The sequence below is a fragment of the Lepidothrix coronata genome, unplaced genomic scaffold (assembly GCF_001604755.1).
Source record: "Lepidothrix coronata isolate B3197 unplaced genomic scaffold, Lepidothrix_coronata-1.0 Scaffold55, whole genome shotgun sequence".
Classification (NCBI taxonomy): Eukaryota; Metazoa; Chordata; class Aves; order Passeriformes; family Pipridae; genus Lepidothrix; species Lepidothrix coronata.
In genome coordinates, this window is record NW_016690235.1 from 233,579 (window position 1) to 255,555 (window position 21,977).

General features: G+C 39.6%; 1 protein-coding gene across 4 annotated transcripts in view; it reads left to right on the plus strand.

Moving 5' to 3' along the window:
- LOC108498099 (paralemmin-2-like) overlaps window positions 1–21,977 on the plus strand; it is a 266,564-nt gene that overhangs the window by 128,983 nt on the left and 115,604 nt on the right. The window lies entirely within an intron of this gene.

Below are 21,977 nucleotides of genomic sequence, written 5' to 3' on the forward strand. Positions count from 1 at the left end.
AAAAAAAAAAAAAAAAAAAAAAAAAAAAAAAAAAAAAAAAATTAAAAAAAAAATTAAAAAAAAAAAGGAAAGAGAAAACAACAAAAAGCCTCTTTTCAGTCTGAGGTGGTTTCTATGATATTTCTGTTCTTTCTTGGATGGTGCTTTTACTGCATTAATTGTTAGTTCAGAGCATCCAATTAAACACAGTTCCTGCTCTGTACTCTTTTCTTTCTGTGCCAGTAAAAAAGACACTCGTTCACAGTGGTGGTAATATGAGGCACACTGAAAACCTACACAAACAAAAAATGCAAAAGGTAGTTCCCATGTTAGGTCACTCAGCTGTCAGTATGGAGCTGGTCAATGAAACTTCTCACCACTGCCCAGGTGACTGTCAGATGAAAAAAAAAGACAAGTAGTAAATAAACCAGTAAAAGACAGCCTCACCTCTTTGACACCTGCAGAAATTTTGCTGGCCTCCGTATCTGCTACAGAGGCAGAAATTAATAGATTTCCATATGCTCCCTTTGCCTCCCCCTGGGGGCTTTTGGATGGGAGAAGGACCAAACTCACCTAGAGAAGCTCTGCACATTATCCTTTGACTCAGGCTTAGGTGGTTAAGTTTTATCAAAGAGGGGAAGGGCCACAGAGCCCCACATTGCAACAATAAGTCTGGTGGCTGTTTGTTAGAAACTAGCAGCCTGTGTTTTGGGGTTTTTTTGGTTGGGTTGTGGTTTTTTGGGAAGGGGAATTCCAATTTTTTTCTTTTTTTTTTCCCAGATATGCTAAACATTTACAAACCTCAACATTTCTTAAAACAAGACCCTAAGTTTTAAAGCCCGGAGTGGCCAAGTGAGACTGTCCTCAAGCATATTTTAGGACCCCAAAGCACTGCAACACAAAGGGTGAAGCCCTTTCTGCCTTGGATCTACCTGTGAATTACATGGGAGCTGGGCATGCTTTGCAATAGTTCTTGCACTCTGGGGCCTGCTCACCTCACCAGGAACACTCAGAAAAAAACCTCCTAGCCATCTCCTCCTGGCCTGGCCATTCCTCTCATTCCTCACCACTGCCTCTCTGGGTGTGATGCCACCTTCACAGCCACCCTGGCCTTATGGTGTCTTCACAGCCTGATCTTTTTCCCCCTGCAGCTCCTCTCGCCATATGGACATTTTTTCTCAAAAGCCTGCTGCTTGGGAAATTTGAGGTGTCATATTACCCTAACCCATTCTGTTCCTCCATCCCTTCAGCCATATGCTCCCATGTCAGACGACCTTCTGGTTCAGCACCGACTCAGCAGTTTGGGGATGACTCCCTTAGCATCCAGCTTTGGGAGATGCTTGCTGACGCTGGGACCAGAACGTGTCTGAGACCACTGCACCATCTGAGGCTCAACATGGTGGGGAGATGGTGGCACATGAGAGTCCGAAAGCGGCCCTTTAGTGGTTAGAAGTAGAGCACAAGCCTTAAACCTTAAACCTCTCAAATACCTACTGCTCAGTACTTGTAGCTATCATTGAGTGCCTAGGAAGGCCAGTCTTTTTTATGTGTTCACATTAACTCCATGGTTATCAGGCCCCGGTAGATCCAGAAAAGCTAAAGGTTTGTCTTCATGGGGGTTGTCTGCATAGGGTTTGTCTTTACAGTTCAAAGGCAGTTCCACATCTGAGGTCAGGAAAAACATTAAATAGGAGCAAATGGGTCTGAAATCACAGGGCCTTATCTGAAACACGCTTACTCCAATCATTCTCCTCCACAAGGCAGCAGCCATGCCTGGACATCATCTTGTCCCTTCTAGCCATTAGCCTGCAGCCAAGTTACAGGGGAATTCAGATACGTTAGCCTAGGCTGATGAATGTAAACTGTTTTTCCAGGGCTGCTTTGGGCTTTGAAGGGGTCGGTTTTCCCCTCACCCTTGGATAGGAAGCTGCCTGTGGCAATTCAAGCACAATCAGGAGCAAAGGAAGAGGTCTGCTCTACGACCAAGCAGAGAGAGAGTTTTGTAAGGATCATTATGGGATGGGTTTTTTTGTGTTGTTTTAAGCAAAATCCATCTGTTTAACTTATGCCATCACATGTACATTTTCAGTTTCAGCATGAGGGGATACAAAAAAGTAAAGTCATAAACTGGTTCAGTGATAGCATTTTGCCACAACAAACTGCTCGCCTTAACTTTTGTAAGAAAAAACAAAGAAAAAAACCTCTTTTCAGTATATTTTTTCCTAGACTGGGAAAAAAGTAACCTATGAAATTTTTTATATTTTGTATTTTCTAAGTTTCTATAAACCCACTTTCCATGTCGTCCCTTGTTTGCATTCAGGGACTGTTACTTTTGCAAACCACTGCATTTTACTTCCATTCTTTCTTTTTTTTTAAACAGAAGCAAAACACAAATCAAAAACCACAGTGCTATGATTAGTGGCTAGGCAATCTCTTTCAATTACTAGAATATCAATACAGAAAGAAAAGAATTACAGGGTTGTTTTCTTTTTTTAATTTCCCATGGCTGATGTACTGTATGATATGTGTTTACAGAACTCCTCTGGTCTGCCTTTGTGATGTTATCTAAATGAATGACAAAGTAGGTATGATGTGCCATTTGACAGTTTGCCTTAGCACTCTTGCGTTTCCTTCTTCTTTTTGTAGCTTTCATTTCCTTATTTTTTTTTCCAAAAAATGCAGGCTGTATTCCAAAGCTGTATAAACACAACATTATCTTTCAATCCCCAGCAAGAGAAGTGTGCACAAGCCCTTCTCCATGAAGTGTGCTTCTACTGGTGCAATACGAGACATCAGTCCTGCAAACAAAAATGCATATGCCTAATTGTGCTGTGTGTAGACCTGTTTCAGTCAACAGGACTACTTGCAGGAAGAATGTGTGTAGGTGTCTGGAAGATCAGGGCATGAATGATAACACAGGGTATGATTTGGGTGCTTCTTATGTACCTGTACAGACTGCATGCACTGCTGAGTTTGCCCAAGCTGGTGTAATCCTAGAGGCTAACTCTGCTTCTTCTGAGAAAACACAAAACAAAATGGTGCTTAGCATCTGATAGGATCAGGTCCTGAGTCAGCACTGCTACCACATCAGAGTTATCCATGAGCAAACATTTAGTGGGACTTCCCTAATAGCTAATATATTAGTCCCCTGTCACTGTACCTAAGTTTACTACTGATTCTTCACACCTAAAATTACTAAGATACCACAAGCTAATATGAGCAGAAAGATAGCATATAGAGTTGCCAGAGAAATAAAAGGTGTTCTGGCTTTTAACTTAGTCAAACATCCAAATGGTATACTTGGAAAGTAGGGGGGATATAATAGAAAATGTAGTATATTACATTTGTGTATTTTTTTAAGGAATAAATATTTTTGTAATGAGAGACAAACCCTAAATGGGTATTGAGTTTTGGAATATCATCCTTCCCATGACATTGAGCCTTTCAACTTTTTCATACGTTTATGACAATGCCCAGCTTCTTGGGATCTTTTGTAGACCTAACCACAATTTTCTCAACACTTTGTTGTTGAGTGAAGGATCTCAACACTTTTTGAAGAGTCAAGTTAGAACAGTAGAATCCAATATACCTGCTATGAACACAGCTAAATAAGTAAATGTGTTTTACAAAAAAAAGTGGACCTATGCTTTCTATAGCTAGACAAATTTCTTTACCTAGAAAGTCAACATGGTAGGCAATAGCTACCTACTTTCAGCAGAGAGGTATGGCTAAATAGGGAACTAATGTTTTCTCGCTCTGTCATAGTTTATCCAACATTAGATTTCAAAGTGCAAGAGATTATGCCACTGGAAAGGGTTGAACAAAATAATCTGGACAAAGTAGAGGATTTTCCCACAGGCTGAGACATGGATTCTTCATTTTTTTCTGAACTCATTAAGTTTCAACCAGTTCTTTCTGCCTATTGGAAAGTTTAGAATTTGCTCAGATTGTGTTTCATGAGCCTTCTCAGCAGCAAGAGTAAACTTTAGTTCTGAGCTTAATAGTTGCAGACTATGACAGTATCCAACAAAAATATAGACTGTAATTTTTGTATGTAAAAGAGTAAGTTGTATAAAATGGCTGAATTTATTCAGTATGGAATATAAGTGGATTGTTACCTAGTCCAAAAAGAATATAAATCCAACTTGTAATATAAACTTATGATAACTTAGCTTGTAAATAGTGACAAGGCTGCATGAAGTTCTTAAAAATGTTCCACTTGTATTTAAAATTTAACAATTATAAAAGTGAGCCTTTTTCCTCATGGGTTCAAACAGTCTTGCAAAATCTATAGCTTTTTTCCTGTGGTGGTTCCACTTAGGCTGTCCAGTGGATTAAGAACAGACCACTTTTCTTAAGGGCAAACTTGTGAAGAATTCTGAGTCCCTTCCTTCAGTTCGCAAATGCTTCTCTTATTTTGTGGGGGTTTGCTGCTATTGTATTGCAAAGCTTTCCTGCATTTGTTTCCCAAATTCTTTTCAAAGGTGGATTTAGGGGTTTGTTTTAAGAATTTATCTACTTCTGAAATTGAAAAAAAAAAAAACAAAAACCAAACAATTAATTTCTAGAATTAGCTAAGTAACTTATGTTCACCAGTTTGGGTATATTTGTGCATTTTTAACTTGCTTTGGTATGTTAGTGACTTTTACCAAAATTTAGACCTTACATATCTATTCAGCCTGTCTGTAAGATATAAAGACTTGCCCATAAGCATAACATCAAGCACCCAAGTAGCCCTTTTTAATTTAATGGGATGACCCAGACAAGTGAAATTTAGGCACATGCACAAATGTGTATAGGGTCTAGTCTTTAAGCAATATGCTACAGGCAAGGCCTATGCTGCTTTAACTGTGTCTTCTCATTAGTTTAGTTAGATAGATTTTTTAATGATGTTGTGAAACTGGTGCACTTTTCTGCAGAGAGGGTTTTAGAGCATGGTCTCCTTGCTAACTGTGTTTAACAGGAGACAAACATCCTTCAGAAACTCTCAAAAACCCAATGCCTGGAGATGGTGGGGGTGAACTTCATACCTGCACACAAACAAACATAAAAGAGACAGTGTAAGTTTTATTTCCAAATTTTTCTGTCTGCACACCTCTGCTCCAGACTGCCTGTCCCCTGTCTCTGTACTTGCTCTCATTCTGGACACTGTTGCTCAACTGATCCTTTTTTCCTTATACCTCTGCTTACCCTTTTGTGGTCTCCTAGAAAAAAGAGGGGGAAGAAAGTAGAGACTGGAGTTAAAAAACACCTTATGCCTATTGGTGTGAGTCTCAAGAAATGATGGTATTCTGTCCTCAGCATTTGGAAATTTTCCTGCATTTTCCTAGATTCTTAGGATGTATTTGATATTAAAGGAGCACTCTCCTATCTATTCATCTGGCATCCTATGTGTTGCCCAAACAGTGAGTTCCATTAAAATCTCTCTATTTAAGTAAATCTGCTGTCTCTCTAACTATTCCTTTGGGAACACACTAAGTTTCTCAAACTCATATGAGCTCAATATGGTACATATCTAGCCTGCCAGAAGTCAGTTTGCACAGCATCAGAAGGCAAGCCACTCTCCCATATGTCAGGTTGCTATGGGCAGGGCAAAGGACCCAGGAGAAAATGTGAACTTCCCCACAGATTGATCCAGCATGCAAAGGCATTCTCAGTAAAATTAGCTTCCAAGAATCTACTGGTATCCCTCCAGTATAGATAATATGCCAGTCAGATCGTGGCAAACTCAAAAATTAGGAAGGTTTTGTGCAGCAATATGAAGTCCCAATTGAATGTGGAGCTTAAGCTCCACTAACACTAAGTACATACTTGGAAGTGTAATGCATACTTAGCACTGTGCAGATTAGGGATAGCCTTGAGGATGTGTGAAGATCAGCCTGTATTTATGATTAAGGTGCTCTAGTGATGATGGTCTCAAATTTTGTCCCTGTTATTTTGCAAGTGTGAATGTAGGAACTGCTTAGGGGAAGATACAAGAGATTAATTCATTTGAAAGATTTTGCTTTTCCTGTGACCACTGAATCTGACTGCAGCAAAGGTAGCCAAGCAAGAACAGGCCAGGACAAAGGCAAAGAACACATTTCTGAAGGTTTTCTTCCCCTCCCGACTACGTTCACTCCATAGACAAAGAATGACTCTTTATAGGGGTTCAAGAAAATGTTGTGTAAAATGCAGCTTTTATGGTGAATGTAGATTGTGGTTGAGATTTTTTTTAAGCTTTAGTCTCCCACTTTCTTTGTGAGCTAATGTAAATAAAATCCCATTTTGTTGGGGAAAAACTGCTGTGCTAACACTGGATTAGAATTGCTGGGGATAGCTGCTGTACTTTGTAACCTGAAGTGTACTTTTTGATGGTTATGTTTTTCTCTTCAGATTAAAAAAATGAGTACAAAAAAAAACCAAAATAAAAAACCAAGAACACTGCCAGCAACAGCCATGCTGTAACTGTGGCTTCTCTCTTTTTTTTTTTCTCTGTACAGTATTACTAGTAAATAAATCTGCCTTTTCACTGCGCCTACTTCTGTGTCTTTTTACTGTGTTTCTCTCTAACTACCACTCTTCAAGATACTGTGTGATCTCAAGGACATACCGCACTGGAGCTGCCTCTCTCACTAAAAGAATTAAAGTACTAACTCCACAGTTGGTCTTTTTTTTTCCTTTCCTCCACTGCTGTGCCCTGCAGCTGTTATTTTTATGTGATCCTTCATACATATTAACTCAGTACCTGTTACTGTCTCATTTCTCTTTTTCCTTTCTTTCTCACATGATACTTTGCCAAGCATATTCTGGACCCTGTGCTCTAAGATCACATGGTGTATTTTCATATTTGCAGAAGATAAAAGATTGGGTTTGATCAGCAAGGCAGTATGTTCCAAGTCAACTTATTTCCTAACTGAGGGAAGTATTCCATACAGCATATGTAATTCCCCATAAATAATCACTGAATAATTTAAGGTTACCAAAGTAAACAGTATACAATTTTTTTTCAGGGCTTATCACAGGCAGTGTCCACTCTATATCAGGACTGGAAGATGCTTGACAAAGTGTGACTTCGGGGGAAGGGGTAAGGGTGGAATAAAAGAAAAAAATTCTCATGTAGTTTTTTTCCCCCAAGATACTGTATTTACCTGAACTTAGAACAATGATAGGGTGGATAACATGGCCTGACATCATAAGACGACTTCTCAGAAGTTTAAAAATTCAGCTTAAACTAAGCCATTTAAGAAACTCACCACAAATTGCCCATTGCTACATAAATACCCACCCTCTGCTCCTTTCACCCAGAAGCCATATGGATAAAATGTATATGTACACACACATGCAGAGGCCTTTGCAATATGGTCCTTTTTAGCATCACAGAAGGGAAAATGGTCCTGCTTTGCTGCTTTGTAATTTAGACCTGAAAATTTTGCAGTAAATAGGGCTTCAAGTTGGTTTTTTCCTACTTGTGTTTGAGTGACAGAAAGTCAGTTTTGTCTGTCCATGAAGACAATGCCTGGAGAACTGGTGGTACGTTACAGTCTTCAAAGGACTAGAATGCAGTTGAGAGAAGTGATCATAATTGTATAAATTTCTTCAGTTTTGCAAATACCTTCCTAATTCAGAATGTGTGTTAACATGGCAAAAGGATGGACCATGAACTTGCGTTATCAGTAGTGTCTGTGTGAAGACCATGAATTGACAAGAGCATTATCATGTGCATCTAACTTAGTGCTTGGACACTTGGACATATCAGGTATATATTCCATCTGTTGGTTCATGCCATGGCCTGTGATATACTCTTATTTTCCTTTCACCTCATTTTATTTCATAGCCATGAGAAGGTTTTCAGCTGATAATTCTTCTACTGTACAAAACTGAGTCATCCAGATAGACACCAAAAACAGACTAGACAATTTTAATATCACTGCTGTTACTAAACTTTCAGAAACGAAATATTTCCATGCATTTCCCCTTTTGAAATTTCTAGGGGGGGGAGGGGGAGGGAAGTTTAATTTTGATTTTTTTGTTTGGTTTGGGGTTTCTTTTGTTGTTTTTGGGGGTTTTTTTTAATAAAATGCTTAGAAACTGATGAGATAGCATGGCAGTCCTCTGAAACTCCTCTGCAGTGGTTCCGTGATGGTCAGTGACTTAAAAAAGTGAGGCCATCCCTCTCAGGTTTTTGGGTTTTTTTCATTTATTTTAATAGTTTGGTATCCCTCTGGTAACAGAAGGAAGATAGGTGCTTACTTAGCATTGAGTACTCAATACTCAAGGTGTTTCAGGAATTTGTTAGGGGGTAGAAATGGAATAGCTCATTTTCAGACAGCCCCTTACTTTCCTGCAAGACCTGCCCAACCTGCCCTTGATGCCTCAAAACTCATACCAACTCTGCAACAATTCTTACTTCACATTACAATATTTTTGAGGTTACATGAAGAAACCTTTAACACAAATAACTGTAGGAATGAATAATAAAAAAAGGGTCAAGAAGTTAATAACAGTTTTTGTTGTTCCAAGACCTCCATTTGCAGTTCTCATGCGCTGCTCAGATGTCCACTGCACTGTGCACAGTCTCATATGAATTCTCTGTAACTACTCATGGGGGCAACACAGGCTGGTCTCTCTGGGGAGCTTGCAAATCCACAACATATGGCACAGCTGTGCAAAACATCTCCCACATCTACCTGTGATAGAAAAACTACCTGCTTTATTGTCACAAGTGTCTAGTTGACAGAGACCACCTTCTCAGACGAGACAAGGAAGGAGAAACTCTATAGTAAAAGAGTTTGCTATATCAGACTTGGAGGAGGAAACTTCTCAAAAGAAAAGAATAGCAGGAAAAATTAGCTGGCTGAGAGAGAGATTAGGTCACTCCAAGTATGGGGCAGGGGGGAGTTGTGTTGCTGCTTAGACACTGGCCTGCAAACCTAGGGACTCAGTTGCCTCAGAAAGAAGGGAATTGGCTCCTGTGTTTATATACAGCAGTTTCTCCTGGTTTTAGTAAGCAAGGTCTCTGGACCCACTGAGCATTAATAAAAATGTTGGTTCAGGTCCTGGGAAACATAATTTCCTATTGCTGCTGCTCTGTGCGGTTCAGCATGACTTCACGAAAAGTCCCTCATCTGCAGATCTACGGAGGTACATAGAGACATCATCCCTTTGATTTAGATGGGAAGCACAGTTACCTAAAATCCTCTCTGAGTCCAAGTTTTTCCATATGTTTTACATCTGTAATTTAGGATAATTAGCACTACCCTGCCTTGTACAGCTGTGGTCATGCGTCTGCTGGTGCCTGTCACAAGATTACAGGAATGTGGGCTATACTGTGGGTATGCAGCATCACAAAATGTCTTCTCACTGCTACAGTTTTTGAAGTGGTTCTGCTTGTAGCAGTACTGCCAAACCAGAAAAAAATAGGCAATTCACAGCCATCATGCATTTGCTGGGAATGATTGGTTTGCCATGATTTAGGAAAAAAAGGATGTAACTGTAACACATTTGGTTGCTTGTAGGTGGGAAAACAAAGGGAGAAGAACAGGTGGAGGAAAAAAAGGAAGTATGCAAAAATGGGTCACTTTCTCAGACATGACAAATCAGTTCAGCTTCCTTTTTGAGTAATTCCATTGTATGTAATGCATCACTGGCTACAGATTTCCTCTGGCTATAGATGAGTCTGCTTCAACACTGGCAGCAATATGGTAGCTTCTGTGAGCAGGGGAGAGTTCGTTGAGCTAATCAGCCCTGCTGAGAAAGAGGTTATCTATTCACTTGAGCATAACCCCATGCTAAAATGACTGTACTGCACTTTAGCTGGTGTGGTTAACTCTAGACATCATTTCATTGTGATTTGGGAACATCCCATGGCTTAAAAGGAAGGATACTGCTAAGTACCAGCAGGTCTTGATCATTATATTTCACTGGAGTGTGGTACATATAAAATTCATTTTAAAGCAAATGAGATTACTTAAGCCTGACAATTTTTTAAATAGATTGTTGTGGTGCTCAGTTTTTGTTGCATTATAAGATGTTTCTTCTTAACAGACTAAGTTTTAGCGGCATCTTTTTTGTTTCAGAAATAGGGGTTCATAAATATAGATAGGTCCCTCCTTCTGTTGACCAACTTAGGCAATTATATACTGTTTATGTTAAGTTACTGGTGATATGTGGTAAAGTGATGAATCTGTTAAATACCACATGCAGTTGCACACTGAGAATAGGGCTGACACCTGGAAATTCTCCATTGCTGCTATTTCAGTCTGCTGGTTTGTCTTTTTTTTTAACAGAAGCTGGAGATTATCAGGGGATTAGTAAACTGGAAGGGTTAACTAAGATAGATACCAGCCTGGGAAGAAAGTAGCCCTTAACTTAACATGAGAGAAGTAATTTCTGTTTTTCCTTCTACAACTTGTGCTGGAAATCTAGTGCTGTTTGGGCTCCATTTTGAATCTCCACCTCATGGAGTCAAACAATTTGAGGAGAGTCTTTGCTGTAATTTAAAAGAAATAGGAAGATAAACAGTAGTTTCTGGGATTCCTGGCTAAGGATGAAAGCTAGAAAATACTTGCTCTAGCTACATGTACAAGACCTGCAAAGCTGTGGTATTCTGGGTCCCCTTTTCTGTGGCATTTATGAGGCTACAGACAATATTCTTAAACACCGTTAAATACAATGAGGAAATGATAATAAGACAAATGGAGAAGCTACTGAAAGATTACACACTGTTTATTTTCTTCACTGATTCTATACATCAGGATTCAGAGTTCACGAAGCTGGAAATCCTGTGATTAATTTACTGATTTATCTTCACAATGTGCCAAACATCTGACAAATATAAACAAGTCCAGGACCTACCACGGAGGCTGTAGCCTGCCTGTCTCCATTTTCTTCACAAATTACAAGTCCTACAGAGGAAACATTGGGGCTTAAAGCTGTAGACAATGTTCAGGGTATTTAAAAGTTCTAATTGAAAGTGAAAATAAAAGGAAGATAACTCTTTGCTCTCATCCAACATCAAGAAGAGTCCTCCTTTAATCCATAGACTAAAAGGAATTTAATTCAGTTTGATTCAAAGGACAACTTTCCCAGCCTAACAGTTGCAAATACTTTAAGCAGGGCCACAAAGCCCCTTAGAAAAAAAGCCACGTGCTTTCTGGGTCAGAACCTTACCCCCAAACCAGCCCACTGAACTCAGAGTGTCTGTGTGGGAAGTCAGAGCAGACTTTTGTCACCCAGCACTAGAAATAAAGGAAAGTATTGAAATTAGTTTGAAAAATCCTCCCTGGTGCAATAATATTTTTAAAGATAGGTCTCTGACTGCCAGAGAGATTTCAAGATGTAAATAACCAGTCCCGGAAAGAGAAAATCAGGAAGGAGAACACAGGCTCTGATGTTGATACCAAAGAAAGCATACCCACCTTATTCTGAAGTGCACTACTGTCACCATCAGCACCTGAGAAGCAACTGTTTTGTCTTTTATAAAGAAAATAAGTGGCACACAAACAAAATCTCTTCAGGAAGGGCTCTGCTGTGGGCAGAACTTCAAATAGCAAATCTCCTTGCAGCAGCAAATGGGGGTTGACACTCCAGTTACACTGCCGGGGGTACCTGGTGTTGGTGTATTCCAATATTACTCACTCTAAAAGCACTTAACTCCCCACCCAAGTTCCAGCCTTAATCTTCATCTTACATGTTTAGTTATTTTCAACTATGTACAATTAGGTCAAGAAAAGTTTGGCCAGAGTTTATAGAAAAGCTAATAAGCTTTTCCAATATTAAGCAGTTAGGTTACTGAATTATTGTGATACAGGTTGCTGAAAGCCACGTTGCTCAAATAGGTAAGAAAAAATGTGCAGTAACAAGTAAAGGATACTTCCAGAGAGCAGACCTGTAAAAGATATGTTGGAGGAAAATTTGACCCTTTTACAAGTCTTTGAATCCCCAGGAATGACATTTTCTGCCATAACAGAAAAGAACTAGCCATGTATTTGAATTTAATAACATGCGTAGCCAAATTTATTTCTATGGATCTGCTTGTATCATCTGATTTCATTAGAGACTTCTTCACAAAGCCCAAGATAACTGGAAAGAGCAGAAGACTCCCACAGATGAGCCATCCTGTAAAGAAAACACCATTTTTGGAGAACAGTGCCAGGCTGAGAGCAAGATAGTGATGAAATGGGTTCAAGGTGAAAGAATGGTACTTTAGGTTAGTTAAACAGAAGAAATTCTTTACTGTGAGGGTGGTGAGACACTGGCACAGGTTGCCTAGAGAAGCTGTGGATGCTCCATCCCCAGCAGCATTTGAAGCCAGGTTGGGTGGGGCTTTTGGGCAACCTGGTCTAGTGCGGGGTGTTCCTGCCCATGGCAGGGGGGTTGGAACTAGATGATCTTTAAGGTTCTTTCCAATGCAAATCATTCTACAAAATGCAGTTAAGTGCTTTAAATTGACTGGTCCAGCTCAACCTGCAGTGGTGAAGGTCGTACTTTCTGTGTAAATAACCCTCTTTTCTTCCAAGACCTCTATTTTGCAGAAATATCTTCTTGACCCTCCACTGCCAATGGGCTTAGAAACCAACCATGTGTGGTCCCTACAAAGCATGGGAAGCAGGGATGGTGCTGGTCAGAAAAGGGAAGGAAGCAAAAACTTCTCTTGCATGGTGTTCTTGAAGGAGGCTGAGAACACTGTCAGGGTTGGAGCAGAGTAAATAATAATGGTTTGCTTCACTGGTGAAAATGAATAATCAAAAGCAGAGCAGGGGATTCAACCAGGCTGATCCCAAACTGAGACTTTCTGAATTGACCAGTTGTTAAAAAAACCCCTAAACCAAACAAAAAAACCCCCCTACAACAGTATCTCATATGGAATAAAATTATTGCTATGACATTACCAGAACATTCCCTTCAACTTTTCTATACAAAATTATTAGTGGAATTCAATGTGATTTCATTCTCTCAGAGCTCATTTTTTTGCAGAAACTTTGCTGTTCAGAGTCAAAGGGAAATTTCCCTTGGCTCCACCCAGCACAGCACTCCTACATGAAGCCTGTAGGGCTGACATTACAATTTCAAGTTTTGTGTCTAATAATGAAGAGCTAACTGTGGGCAAGAGACCCACAGCTGTACATTGTAAGTACTGGATGATGCTCCTGTGTCTGCTGACTGTGGACAGCTCTCTGATTTTCCCTTCCCTCCTGTCCGCTGCTTCTTTCACTTCAGCTGCACACATATTTGCACAGCACTCATTTGAGTACTAATGCACCAATGAATATCTCTAAAGTGGGGAGCATTCTGACCCAGCTTGAGGCTACCAGGAAGGAGAACTCTGGTCTGACTTCCATTGCCATGTATATGAAGACTAGCACACTGTTTGATAGATGCAAAAGTTTCTCAAGAAACTTTTTTCTAGATAAACTTTTCTCCAGAAAAAACAAACAACTGATGGGAGCAATTGCTACTAGAGGACTCATCCTCCCCTGGGTACAAATTACTCTCCCAGTGCCATGTGTGCATCTTGAAAGCCTTAGACAATACTAATGTTTGCAGGAAAAAGAACTTCAATCCAAATGTAATGTCTGACCCCAAAATAAATCTTCCCTTTCTTACCAAATCTGGTAGTAAAGACTTATGCAAGAATATAAGATGTTTCTGCCAGAAAGATCTTAGTGTAAAAATGTCTTGTAAATCCCCTAGCCCTCTAGAGAGGACTCAGGTGTGAGAAGCAATCAGAAAGTAGAAAACAGCGTTAAAGCCAGAAACTGCAGATCTCATCACTGCTCAAAGCCATTGGTCTCTGCATCCCTCACTCAAGTCACCTGAGCTCTCTCCCTCAACACACCTGCGGTGTATTTTTTCAGGTGGAGACACCGTTTGTGTTAAGGTAGCGATGTGAGTATTTATTACTGTTTATAGAGACTATCTCCATCAGGCTGTAAAGTAGTTTTGGTGGCTTCTGCCTTTCTCAGTATGAATAATTTAACACTGAATATAACACAGTCACCAAGTCAGAGATGTTAGTTCCATTCAATTAATTTTGTCCTTAAAAGAAAATGCTTTTTTGAATAAAATTTGTGTGTTTTGGTAGAGGTAAACTAGCACTCTCTGTCCATATACACATGGTGCTTTTTAAGTGTTGATATTACTACAAGATAATTCAGGGCCCTTGTGTATGAAGAGGATAGATTAGAAAATTGTCCCTGGCACTGGCAGGGAACAGGATTCTGTCTCTGCTGAAGCAAAGTGTCATCAGTACTCCCCAGCAGGTGGTAAGATGGGTGATTTTTTTAGTAGTTCAACTCTGGCTCTTGCAATGGGGGTCAGACAAAGACAGACAAGTGTCTCATTGGGCAAGGCATGGCAGACAGCTCCCAGCTCACCTAAGTTGAAGGCAAGTCAGTCAAGGAGCAAACAGACCTACTGGTGCAAGAGAGTCCAGTGAGAACAGAAAAAGAGGAATATTTGCAGCTTTTTCCCACTCTGAGAAGATAGGGAAGCACCAGGAAGCACAATAAATAGCAGATGGACAAAATCTTACAGCACTCATGCTGAACGTGGGGTCTAGGCTCAAGCCTACCTGGAGGGTCCATCAGGAAGTCATCATACCAGTTACAAATCAGTGTCTTTATTTCCTGACAGCAACCAACACATCATCTAGTCTACAATAATTCAACAGGTAAAAGTAAACCTGGGGAACACATAGAAGAGCTTACTTTTGATCATTTTTTTTTTGTGCTGCAGTCCACTGCAAGCCTTCCAAGTCAGAACTGCCACAGCCCAAGCACAGGTCTGCTGTCCCTGTAATTCAGAGCAGAGAGAAGCATAGGCCACGAAGATCAGGAGATGTGTCAACCCAAAACTTCAGGGCTAGGCAAAGTACAGGTTTTGCACAAGGGTGACAGACAGCCCTATGATTTACAGATGGACCTAGGTCCAGGCTTCCCTAGAAAATGAGTGGGCCAGCACCTGTGGTTTGGTGTGGATCCATTAGTGTAATTTGTGCAGGGCTGTGCTGTACAGAGCATTATGTCCACATCATACCCACTATTAACCAGACTTGTGGACAAAGATGAAATGCCTCCATAACATTAAGTTCAAACATATAACATCCAAACTCAACCTCAACAAATTCTCAGACTTGAAAGGTCAGCTAAAGCCAGAATAAAAACGAGCAAGTTCAGGCCTCCAGATGTGAACTTCCTTCTCATTTGCCGTTTAGGTTTAAAAATAACCTCTCTGTGGAAAATTGTTGCTGTAGCAGCCCTTGTGAATTCTGTCTTGAAGGCTTCAGTCAATCTCAAAGATTACATTGCCTTTACTATGGACTCAGGACTGAGCTGAGCTTGACCACAGACCTCATAGTATGAATGGTTTTATACTTGCATAAATTCTGAATGTGGGTGTGCGTGCGTGTTCTTGTATGAGCTGACAATATCCCTCACGCCTGACACAACAAATACAGTCTTGAGTTTATAAAAAAAATATTTGGTATTAATTCTAAGCAGTGTATTTTGTTAGTATTTGCCTCTGGGTTTTTCAAATTTATCAAATCTCAAGCTTACTGAGACAGGATTCAATTTGTTGTTGTTGTTGTTGGCAATAAATCACAAGTATCCTACAATATGGCAAGAATAGGGCAAGGGTGAAAAAGTTCTGATGTCTGGCCTCAGACCCTACATCTTACAAAAATCTGGTAAACTTTCAGCTCTGCTGTACCGCCTGCTTGGAAAGCAACAGCTGGAGTCCTGGCTCCAGTGCAATCAAAGGGAGTCTTGTTTCTGATTTCTTGGGACCAGGATACACAATGAAACTGTGTGTGTAAATCTTTGTAGGCCCGGATCCTAAAAACATTTACATGGAAGGATGCACTACTTTACATAAACCATAAATTTAAATCAATATACTAATATTACATATACTGGCTTTCCATGAAGTTATGTTTAAAAGAAAAGTCTATTCTGTTGCCAGAAGCTCCTGAATATCCTGTAAAGTTTCCCAATGTAAAAAAGTATTTTTAATTCCATTAATACAGTCAGTGTAGTCAATCCCTTTCCCCTATTAAAGAGATATGAGAGTTCAGTCTGCATATCAAATATTTATGTAAGACATATTAAGAAAAAAGAACTTCCAACTCAGTCATGAGGGAGAGCCTACAGCAGGTATGCAGAAAACATTACTTGGCATTTGTTTACATCTTAAAATGCTGCCTATGAAGACTTTAGCCCATGTGACTCCTTGACCCACCTTTAAGATTTTGCAGTAACATCTGTCACGCCTAGCTTTGAGATTAGCAAGCTCAAACTCCAAAGCTTCTGAAAATACAAATTGTCTAAAGAAAAGTTGTAAGGACATTTAAATTAATTCTGATTACCTGCAAGGCTATGTGGTTCAATACAAGTAGTTCTTCTTTAACAGTTTCTCTTTTCCATTGAATCAAAACTGTCATTTGTACAGTACTATGAATTAATGTATCAGTAAGACAGAGGGCAATGCAGTCTGAACTGCAAGGTATATAGATCTTAAATTAATCAAGATTAACATCTAGCAAAATAGATGAGGAATGAGGAGGTGATATATTAGACATAGTAGAGCTGCTGGTAGAAGTGAACTGGAGGGATTATAGGGCAAATAAAAACATAAGAACTGTTCCCAGAAACTGTTTAATCAAAAGCTATTACTATAATGGAAGTGACCACATTTTGGAAATAATATGTAGTTCCAACAGACTATAATTCTTGTTTTCGGACACATTGATAAATCCAAAATGGTCTTGGCTTGGAAGCTGACCTAGTGTAAAGTTAGGCCTCTCTTAAGAATCAAACACAGTTTAATGGCAACTTGATAACTTAAGAGCAAAGTGATAGAATCTTGCACAATAGCATGTGTGCCTTGTGCAACTGACCTGGTACACTTGATTTTACTAAAGTATCAAATAACCTAAGTATTTGTGGAACATCCCTCATTTTTTCCAGGCAGTAGGTGAAGAATCGAATGGAAGTGGTCTTTAACAACTAAAGTGCAAAAGATGCTGTAAGCTGTATTTTAGCATGTAATGTGTATTTTAAGACAACGACATCCCATTAAGGCAGAGAAGTGCTATCACTGTCATCTAAAAAATAAGGAATTAAGACAGGAGAAAATAAAGTGGCTTCCTACAATGTGGTAGCTGAACCATTTCCTCAGATAAAAACATTTTCTGATGCCAGTGTGTCTCTTCACTGTTACCATGCATGCACAGAGGACAAGTCATGAACAGAAGAGCTACCAGGTGGGCAACTCCGTTTCTCACCTGCAAGGACCCCTGTTAAAAACCTGTACACCCACAGTGTGTTTCAGTGCCCAGGGTGGGAATAATTACAGACCCCAAACCTCCTGTATATACAATTATTGCTGATGTATCCCTTCAGCAAACATTTTGTCTAGCAATGACCCAGCAACCATTACCAGGAAAGCTTCTGCTGCTCCGTAAATGTGTATCATTGGCACTGAGAGCTGTTAGGTACAGAGGCAGTTCTCATTATTTAATAGACCAGGATGTTTTGCAGTGTGTGCTAACCCAAAGCCAAAGAAAAACTACCTGCCATTGTTTTATGACTGTCTTTGTGCTGATGCACTAGTAGAGGATGGGGAGAAATGCCATGGCATTACATAGAAGAAACATGACTGTTCCCGTTAGAGAGGCATCTTTTACTGCTTCCTTGTATAAGCAGTGTTCTGATGATGTCTCTGGAGGATAGAAAGAAAAAACCAAAACCACAAGAACACAAGTGTTTTGTCTTCTGTCCTCTTTTTCTTTGCTTTTCCAAATTTCTGCAACATTTTGGTAACTCAGTCTCAACTAATGTACAGTTTTCCAGTAACAATCACCCAAGTCACTGATTTTTAGCAGAAGCACCCAGAGCAAAGGCACGCAGGGGAATCAATATGCCTTAAACCACATTAGCCAGAGATGTACTTACATAGCAGCATACATAAAGTATTATCCCATTTTCCTAGGAAAAGATCTATCTTTTAATTTAAGCCAAAATAAAATAAAAAATTACAAACCAGGAGCTGTTGGAACTGACCCATTAGAAAGGAGAAGACAAAGGGAGACTATTTGGTAACTCTTTAGTCTCCCAGCATTGTTTCTCGGTTCCTCTGCAGCTGAAGGCACCTAGACAGAAGGAAAAAGGAGGAACAGTGAAATGCTAGCTTCCAGTGCTTCTTCTCCAAATGTTCACTTAGAGAATGAATACGCTTCCTAGTATAACTCTAAGAAGAGTTGGGTCCTCAGCAGCAACTCTTGTAGAAACTCAAAAAAAGACCTACCTCAGATTCAGGGAACAAGGATTCATAGTCCCATTAAACTAAGGTTGCACTGAACAAGCCTCTGCTTACGTCCCCATCTGTTAGTTTCCATTATGTATATACAAAGGCCTAGGCCAGGCACTGTTTTTCAGCTGCATTTGCATTATGCAGGAAACATCTCTGCTCATTAAATCTGTTGGGTTTTAAAGTCTGAGCTTTGGGATAGCATCAACAATTTCATATGACCATACTCACTTTACCAAAAAAAAAAAAAAAAAAAAAAAAAAAAAAAAAAGGCAAAACAACCCCAAACATCTATCTGATGTCAACATGTCAACTATTCAGCTCTTTCTGCTAAACACAGGGGAACTTTCAGCCCTGATACAAACACGTAAACATGTCGTTGACTTCAATGGCCATTCAGCTTAGCTGTGTCAGAGCTGAATTAGGCCTTAGGTCTCAAACTGTCTTGTCTGCTCTTGCCATCTGTCTTTCTTTGCTAACCTAATTCCTTATTAAATAGGGTGTCCGTAGTGAGGGTGAACCTATTCTGCTGATCCTTTCTCTGCAACAAACATTGCTAGAGGCTAAAATTCCTGAAAGTTATGACTACACTGACTGCCTCTGCCTCTGGATACTATGAGAGGTTCTTTTAAGGTGGTCTGAAATTCAGACTGAGAATGTTTGTATTCCTGAGCATTCAATCCCTTTACAGTCATATCTTAGATGTTCAAAATGTCTATTCTCCTTAGAGGTTTTTGAACTGGTAGTGCTAAATATGGTAGTTCAGATACCATGTAGATGGTGATGGTGTTATGCAGAAGGAAAAACCAACCAACCAAAACACAAAAAAACCAGACAAACAAATGTCTCCATGTTAACAAAGCAAGGGCTAACAGATTCAGAAAACATATTAAAGGGAAAAGACAGAAATGTGTTCAATGACATTCCTAATCTAGTGATTGTGATGCTGGAGGAAGTACAAGGGATACAGACTGGTACAGGGATTCTCCCTGTATGAAGTCTCTTCCTGCTTCTGTTAAAGACAATTTTTCCAGTCCAGTGGGACATTTCTTCTGTTCTTAGAAACTGTCTTTTACTGAACTAGAAGACTCACTGCTGTTCTCAGAAGATGGAAATGTGGAAAATCCGAGCAACCTACCCACACTATTAAAATAAATTAAGCATGACAGTTGCTTTTATCTGTTACTTGGTGCACATTGTGAAGAGAATATTTGAATAGTCTGGATAAAGGAAGAAGCAGCTACAAACTGAACTTAAACTCAGACTGAACTATTCACAAATTGAGAGCTGCTGAGGATCAAGAAATTTGATTATCATTTAAAGAGAATGAAAAAAGGGAGGGGAACCTACACCTCTTCTCTATTCATTATATCTCGACAATTTCACGTTCCAGGCAAGACTTGACATGAAAGCACAGTAGTTCTTTCAAAAAGAGGCTTTCTAATACATTTCTAGTTCCTAGAAATCTCACAAGAAACTTAGCTTGCTAAATTTCAACAGGAATGGTTTAGAGCAGTCTGACATTTGGGTGCTTACCCTGAAACCTTCTGAAATTTCCTGCTCTTTGTTTTCAGAGCTGGAATCTCTCTACAGGACAGGCTGCCTCTTTAAAATGTTATTTTAGAATCTTATAAAAGCAAGAAATAACTGTAGCACAGAAGCAATAAGTATTTGAGTTACAGGTAATATGAAAGTTAATTGAAAACTTGATGTAATTTTATGCTTTCTTCATGCTCTGTTCCACTAGTATTATGGGCTTATTGTCAAGATGAGAGATGCAAAAAATGTTTATTGCTACCCTGGTACAGGCTCTGCACTGCTTATTTTCTCAAGAGGGCAGCTAATTCTCTCAGGAAGACACTTTACTGAATCAACACTATTCTATGTTCATGCTAAGGAATGCTAAGGAGGAACGGAGGGAACCAAATAAATAGCAAAGTTAAGGGAGATGCTACATCTTAAAAGGAGGTCAGTTTTGGTTATTCCAGCTTTAGCATACTCCCAGCTAGGCTCAGGATTCAAGCTCCACAAAAACTCCACAGTCACATATACTGTCCATGCATTAGCTTCCACTTTGGTGCAGCCTGCACAGATGGACTGTCTCATCAGACAGGGAAACCTCTCACATCATGAGACTGCCTTGTATGTGACTTCTGCCCCAGTAGGTAATGAGAGTGCTGTAAATTAAAGTAATTGGGCTCCAAAAAGTTGAATCCAAGCACAGCTATCAAAAGCAAAGCATTAGCCTTAGCTGTTCTTTGATGCATTGTAGAATGCAAGTGCTTAAAGACTTTCATTGCCTCAGTAATGTTTTTAATTTGAAATTTAGACAATGCGTGTCACAGGACAGATAAACAGCTGAGAGAGAACACGTAGAGCAGAGCTGATAATTTCCACAAGCCTGCAGAAGTCAACCAGCATTTTCTTATTGACTTTGGATTGTGCTGTAGCTGTTTGTTCTACCCTTGAAGAGCCATGTTTAGCATACCACAGACACAAGAGTCAGAGTTTTTGCATTGCATCAGCAGGGCATGTTTTAAGGAGCACATGTTGTGACTTTGAAGAGCTGAGAGAGGAATGCATGGCTGGCCTGTGCTCTTTTAGGAAGTGCAGAGAGAAAGCACCTCTTTAATTTCCCATCATGTTTACTAATGTGGAGGTTTGGAGGGACTCCCAGGCAGAATGTAGGCTTTACGTTTCTGGATGCTGTCTTTACATGAGTTCTCAAAGCATGGGACAGTCTTTATCCTGTTAGCCCATCTCTGTGCAACACGACTCAAAAAGTACTCATGAAATGTTGCTTGTTTAAATACTTCTCATAATGCCCTAAGTATTGTCTGGAAGGTGATGCATCATTTGAAATTGCACATTAACTTGTGATCTGTCCTTAAATATTAAATCTTTTATGTGAACAACATAGCCTAACATCATGAAACCAAAATCATAATTTATTTTCTTTTTAATTTGTCTTTTCCTTTCAAAGCACTTGATCTCTTCCTCTATTAGGAAGCCAAGCAATCCTTTATTGAACTCTCTAAAGCACATGGCTTTAATAAGAAACATCACTGGAGTTTTGACCAGCAAATCATGCCTCTTTTGAACGTTGTGGCTAGAAAATGAAACATTTCACTACCTATTTTAAAGGGGGAGGTGATATGTGAAAAACTGGAGGATATATCATATCTGGGTATTATGTTTGCCTGACAGTTTGCTTTTTTGGGAAAACAAATAGTACTTTGAAAGCAAACATTATAATTTTTCCTAATTATATATAATTTTCTAAGATTATCCACAAAGGCCAGAGGCTGATGCATCTTCTCTAATTGAGCAGTAACTTACTCTATAAGTACTTCCTTTGAAATGACTGAAAATTATTACCATGCAGCACAGCTAAGTTTAGGTGAAGACAGGTGTCTTCATCCTTAAATGTCTGGATCTTATCTGTGGTGTCCTTTTGTCAAAAGCCAGATTAGATTAACCTTACATCAAGCAGTGATTTTAATTTGTCTACCCAGTTACTAACCCTGTTCAGTGATCTGGATCTCTTCTTGCAGATAGTAGATCTACCCTCAACTTCAGGTGAACTCAATATCTGGCCTGAAAGGGTACGCTCCCCTGGATTATGTAGCTTTCCAGCACTGTCATGGCTCATGCCATAAAAACACCAGTTTCTCTGCAGCTTTCAACTCTCATGTGCCATGTCTAGC